Source organism: Arachis ipaensis, chromosome B02 (genome assembly GCF_000816755.2).
Source record: "Arachis ipaensis cultivar K30076 chromosome B02, Araip1.1, whole genome shotgun sequence".
In the NCBI taxonomy this organism is placed as follows: Eukaryota; Viridiplantae; Streptophyta; class Magnoliopsida; order Fabales; family Fabaceae; genus Arachis; species Arachis ipaensis.
This window is the reverse complement of record NC_029786.2, coordinates 91,154,961-91,161,178: the sequence shown is the minus strand read 5'-3', so window position 1 is coordinate 91,161,178 and position 6,218 is coordinate 91,154,961. Positions and strand designations below refer to the sequence as shown.

Here is a 6,218-nt window from a genome sequence, read left to right as displayed (position 1 = left end):
GCTCCTTGCCGTTTTTGATTTAGGATTAAGCTAGCATTTGCCTTTGATTTTGTGATTTTATTTCCGATTTTGTGATATAATCTCTGCTTCCATTAATTCTCAAAGGTGCTTGATCTGCGCTTTTGCCTCTTATTTCCATTTCTCTCTCTCTCTCTCTCTCTCTCTCTCTCTCTCTTGTTTTCTTAGTAGCCAAACAACTTGTTCTTGTTCTTGTTCAGGTAGTAGTTGCTGTGTGTATTGGCTTTGATGTTTGTGCAAAGGAGTTGACGATTGACCAACCTTGAAGTTTGGTAAATGTGGTGATTCATATCTTCAAAATTTGCTTCAGATGCCACTCTTCACCACCACCGCTTTCAGTTTTTCAAACCTAATTTCTCTGTTTATTCTTTTGTTAACTGTTATAATTACTGTTTTTTTATTTTTTATTCATATTAATTTTTTGTATTGTTTGCTTGATGGAGTATATTTTCTTCTATGATGATAAGCTTTTTTTCTTTTTTCAAATTTTTTATTTTCCGATTTGATTTGATTTATTTTGGGGTTGATGGATGATGCTGCGGCTCCTAATCACTTAGCTTTGCTTGATTCATGCATCCAGCCATATCCAGTGAGGGAAAGGTTTTGATGTTGTCATGATAGGTTTTAGTGAATTACATCATAGTTTGATTTTATTACTAACTACTCCTAATCACAAATTACCATGATGTTGTTGAACTCTTCCTTCGTTATGATTTCTTTGAGATTCAAGTTGGAACTTCACCCTTGGGCTCTAAGATTACCCTCACTTCTCTTAAGAGAGCTAGCTTCTAAACATTCTAATAATTCAATTTTTAATTCTTGTATTTATTAGGATCTTTATTTTTTATTTTCATTTTGGTGTTAATCCTATATATATTCTTATGGTATATCAGTGGCTAATTAAAGAGATGAAGATCTAATTAAGCTATTTCTTGTATTGATTTTGTATAGTATTTTTTTTCATTTATTTAAAGTATTATTGTGTATGATTGGATCTGAAGATGAGTAGATCAAGTTAGGAACATGTGCTTCTTTTCTTGGCTGCATGTTCTGCTCAATATTATATTACTCTAACTTGTCTTTGCTTGATGCTCTTGCTTATTGTCACGTTGTTTTCTTTTAGATGAGTTATATGAATCTCTGACTTTGTTTTCTCTCTTGTTTGGCTAATGTATTACTTCTACTTTTACTACCAGTTGCAATTGGGCCTCAAACTGATCTGCTAAGGACTCAAATATACTCAAATAGCAATCTAGTGAGTTCCTCATCCTCTTGGTTAGTTTGGTTTATTAAAGATTATCCTTTGTATTTCACTTGTGTTTTCAGCTGCCTGGATGTTAAGTATATTGGTTAGAAGAACTGGGCCATTTCCAGCAATTTTCTGTCTTAGATAACTGATACTTTTAAAATATATTTTTAGAATTTTATGCTTATTTTTTATTTTTGATATAGGAAGAAGGCAGTGTTTTACAGTGTTATTGAAGTATATTGTGTTTAACTAAGATGTAGAAGACACAAATCAAACTATCAGATTTGAGAAGCAGTATCATCTATGAACCACAAAAAGTCTCACCTATTCCAAAATCTCTTCCAATTCAGGTGGATATGCAGTATTTGAACTTTGTATGTTATTAATTAATAGTTACTCGATGTTATTAATTAAATCTATCTCTTGATGCAGGGGATGGATGGTGTCCTTATTATAATTGAGTTACATATAAATACAAAATTTCATGTAAATATGATTTCCCTTGGAATTTTCATTTTCTTTTAGCCCTTTTCAAATGCTCTCCTTATTCTTTTTGAACTAATTTTGCAGCCATGATTTCTATTTTTCTGATTTTTTTTTACAGAGGATAAGAAAATACAATTGCTACTCAATGCTGGTGGACCTGATAAGGTATCGCGAGTTCAAATGGCCAAGGCTGTTGCACAGTTTAAAGGCCATGACACCTCAAAAATAAAACCAGTGTCTGCATCGCTGGTATGTAAACCACTTCATTTTATCACAATTTTCTGATGTAATTAGTAATTATTTATTGGTTGCTATAAAACTGAATCAACTAGAAAAAAATAGAGGGGAAAAACCTTTTTTTTAATATAGGTAGATGAAATGTTGCTTGTGTTGGATGATTTATATGTACTAAAAATATCAAATTCGTAAGAAATGTCTTGGCACCATCGAGTGTGGATGTATGATAGGTTGAATCCAACAAGAGGGGGTATTAAACCTGAGTTTTATGACAAGGTTGAGGAGTTTATAAAAACAATTAGTAAGTTAGATGTTGTGAAGTCGGAAGGAAAGTGTAGAGTCCCATGCGTTAAGTGTAGATGTACAAATTATAAAGAGCTGAACATTATTAAGATGCATTTGTGGGAAAAGGGGTTTATGCCAAATTATTGGATTTGGACAGAACATGGAGAGATTGATAGTTGTTATTTGGATTGATAGAACAAGTGAGAAACTATTTTAAATTTGGTTTAACACAGGCCCTAGTTTTCAATAGTAGCACCAATTTCTATTTGTAGCAATTTATAATGTTGTTCCTATTTTTGTTCTGTGTGTAATATAGTCAAAGTGAGAGAGTTATGTGCTTTTTGTTTTCTTTGTTCTTTCTTTTTTAATCATAACTTGTCTTTAATCATAACTTGATTGAATATTGTTCATGTGATTTGAATCTTATAAGTAGCAACTTGATGAGTATGTGCAGAGCCACTTTCTTATTGATCATGATGATGATGAGTTTTTCTGGAGGGCTTTCAAGTATAGGACAAGTAAGCGATTTAGCCAAATAATGTCAGATATCCATGAGGGTGTGGATACAACCCACGAATGGCTAATTCCTGCTTACAAAAAGGTGTTGGAAAGGTACTGGAAAACAGATGAGAAATGAAAAAATATAAGGAAAAAAGCAAGAGAGAATCGAGCGTCACTCTTAGGTGGTTCTGTCCATTGCGGTGGTTCTATTCCATTGAGCTCAACTATAGAGAGGATGAAAACATAATTTAAATGGCTTTAGATCTTATTTAATAGACATCTATTTATGTAAAATTTTTCTTATTTTGTGTTTTATGTGGAACAGAAGAAGTAGTTGGGCCGTACACCAACCCATGAGGAGGTCTTCAAAGAAACCCAGACACTTAAAAGTGACAAGTCTAAATGGGTGGACAAGCGCTCTCAAGACACTCATGTGAGATATAGCATAAATGTTAAATTAATGTACATGCTACCACTTGAATATTTATATACCCTTTTGTTTTTTTGGTCATGTTTTCCACAGTTTATACTTCCCTCTCACACGCATTTCTATTGATGTTTTTGATAAATAAATGTAATCACTATTGTTTGATTCCCTTTAACAAATACTCCTCCTATGTCAACATTCTTAACTAATTTCTAGCTGTCTGGCATTAACATTACTGTATTTAGTGGTCCTAACTATGTTCAACATTATTATTATTCAGCTTTGTGCTTTGTGATTTTATAGTTGGTTTCTTTTCTTCCAAGTTTATGCAGCTTACACGCCTGGTAAACCAATTCATTATTAATTTATTACTCGATGAGGAATGCTACAACTCATTTATTATTAGGGAGGAATAAAATGGACCATAACCATAAGAGATGTCAGCCATGTGCCAATTAGAGGAGAAGCCTTTTTCTTTTCTTTTTCCCGTTATATGTAAATTAAGTTTTCTATAATCTGCATTTGCTGCAGTGCGATATGTATGGCTATTTGTCTTAATAATAATATAACTGATATAATCATTGTGCAACAGGAGAAGTTTATAAAAAAGTTGGCAGAAGTTCAGGCTCAACATGCCGAGGTTCAAGCACAGGGAATGGAGCTACAACCAATTGATGAAGACTTGATTTGGGAGGAAGTGTGTGGTGGGCAAAAGAAGAATCGAGTTTACGAAAAAGAGTCATTCTTTTCTAGCTCTATCAAGTCTGGAACCACTTCTGCCAATTCTGTATCTGGAAGAGCACCAAGAATCAAAATTTTGTTCCTGATTTGCGAGAACAGATTCATAATCTCAATGAAGAGATTTTTCAGTGTGTTACTCAACAAACAGATGAGCGTATTAGTAAGTTGTTAGATACACGCTTGGCTCCTTTGGAAAAGACTCAAAAGAAGTTAGAAAAGTTGGAACGGACAATTGGAAAGGCCAAGAAGGAAAAGCTGAAACAGAAGAGATGGAATGAGGCTTATGTTAGCTAGCTATTATGAGAAGGTTAGAGCGTCAAGTAGTTCTAGTGCAGTTCCACTACCACCGCCATTGCCGCCACCCTTAATGTCTTCGGATGAGGGCTATGATGATGATGAGGATGAAGATGACACTGAAGACTATAGCTGATAGTTTTAGTATGGTTGAACAATATACTAGGAATTATAGTTGATGATCAATACATTTTGTTTATGTTTTGAATTATATTGACTTGCTTGTTTATAGTACTTTTCTTTTAGTTTGATAATACGATGAATTTGTTTATTTTTTGTAATATTATAAATATTCGAATACAAATTAGATAAAAATTTGTATTAAATTTATATTTATTTTGTATGAAAATAAGTTTATTTTGCAATTAGAAAAATAAAAAAAAATTATATCTTACCTTACTGACGGATTTACAGATGGATTTTCTGCCTGTAATTAGAGTGTGAGATGATTTTCCAAAGTTCAAATTACAGACGGAAAATCTGTCAAAAAATCCGTCTGTAATTATAGACAGAAAATCCGTCTGAAAATTCATCTGTAATTACAGATGAAAAATTCATCGAAAAGTTCGTCGCCTTCGGAAAATGGATGGAGAATTTACAGAAAGAAAATCCGTCATTAACTGGTAAAAATCCGTCTGTAATTTTTTGACGGAAAAAATCCGTTGGTAAATAATTTCTGATGGGGCTTTTACAGAGGGACAAAATCCGTCGGTAATTTCGTCGGTAACAAAAAATCTGTCTGTAATAAAGACTAAATCTGTCTATAAATCTGTTTGTATTAATCCATTTTCTAGTTGTGTATACTCATTTTATTATATTATTCTTTTGATAATTTAATGATTGTTCATACTCCAACTTATTCTTTTCGTCTAATGTTCCAGTGCGGTTGTCTTTTGCCGCAATCGTTTACAATGCATCACATCCATGAAATACCTCATCGAGTTGTATTCACTGATTCGGGTACTAACTACATGGATATAAGCGTCCAAAGAAGATGCAGTAAACTCTATTTTACTGAAGGATGGTTGGATCTACTCACATATTATGACCAACCTAATAGAATGTGCGTAAAATTAGTTTTCTTGGGAGGAGCTCGATTTTTTATTGAGAAATTATTTCCATGGAGCTTTGTAGGCCAAGTTCAAGTTTCATCCCCTCCCTTGCTTTCTACGTATGCCCGGAGATTTTTGAAGTGGAGCACATAATGAGATTGAATTCCCTCAATTTAAGTTCAGTTTTGCTAAATTTGTGTCAAACTCGGATATGCAATTTCAACGATTGGTAATATATTTAAATTTTTTTATTTTAAGTTTTTCGTTATTAAAATAATTTTATAACATATTGTGGTTTTTTTCAGAAATTACTAGCCATCTTTTGCATCAATTCAATGCCATTGAGGGGAATAAGGGTCAATTTAGTTTCTCGGTGTGGCAATTTTATACTTTGCTGTATTGCATGGATAGCGGATGATGAAGCTTATTTAACAAGGGGATGGTCTAAATGCACGAATTCTAAATGTCCAAACTTATGATGTTTCAGTTGGTTGTCATTACGAGAATAACTATAATCTATACGTGTCTAAGGACTATAATATATTAAATATTATTTAAGTAATTTAGTTCTAATATTGATATTTGATTAAATTCATTTTACATTAGTTTAAATTATATTGTTGCCTCAATTTATATATTACGACTATTTTTATTGGATATGTTATTTTTAAATGTTTAATATAAGATTTCTTTTTTTTATATTTAAGTTTTTTTTCTTGGATATATGTATCACCTTTTTTTCTCTTTTTGTATTTTAGATTAGTAATGCAATTCTTAATAAAAGTGTACTTAATATATTAAAACTGGGTTTTTCCCCAACTAATGGAAGTGAGGTAGGTGTCGATTCCTCATCATGAATTCATTTTTCCGCCAAAATGAATGCACTATTTTTTCTTCTAAGTTTATTTTATAAAAATATCTTTATTTT

General features: G+C 32.2%; 1 long non-coding RNA gene across 1 annotated transcript; it reads left to right on the top strand.

Moving 5' to 3' along the window:
• LOC110268979 lies at window positions 3,122-4,012 on the top strand. Its single transcript, XR_002357783.1, has 2 exons — window positions 3,122-3,209; window positions 3,796-4,012. It is a non-coding gene; the product is annotated as an uncharacterized LOC110268979 (long non-coding RNA).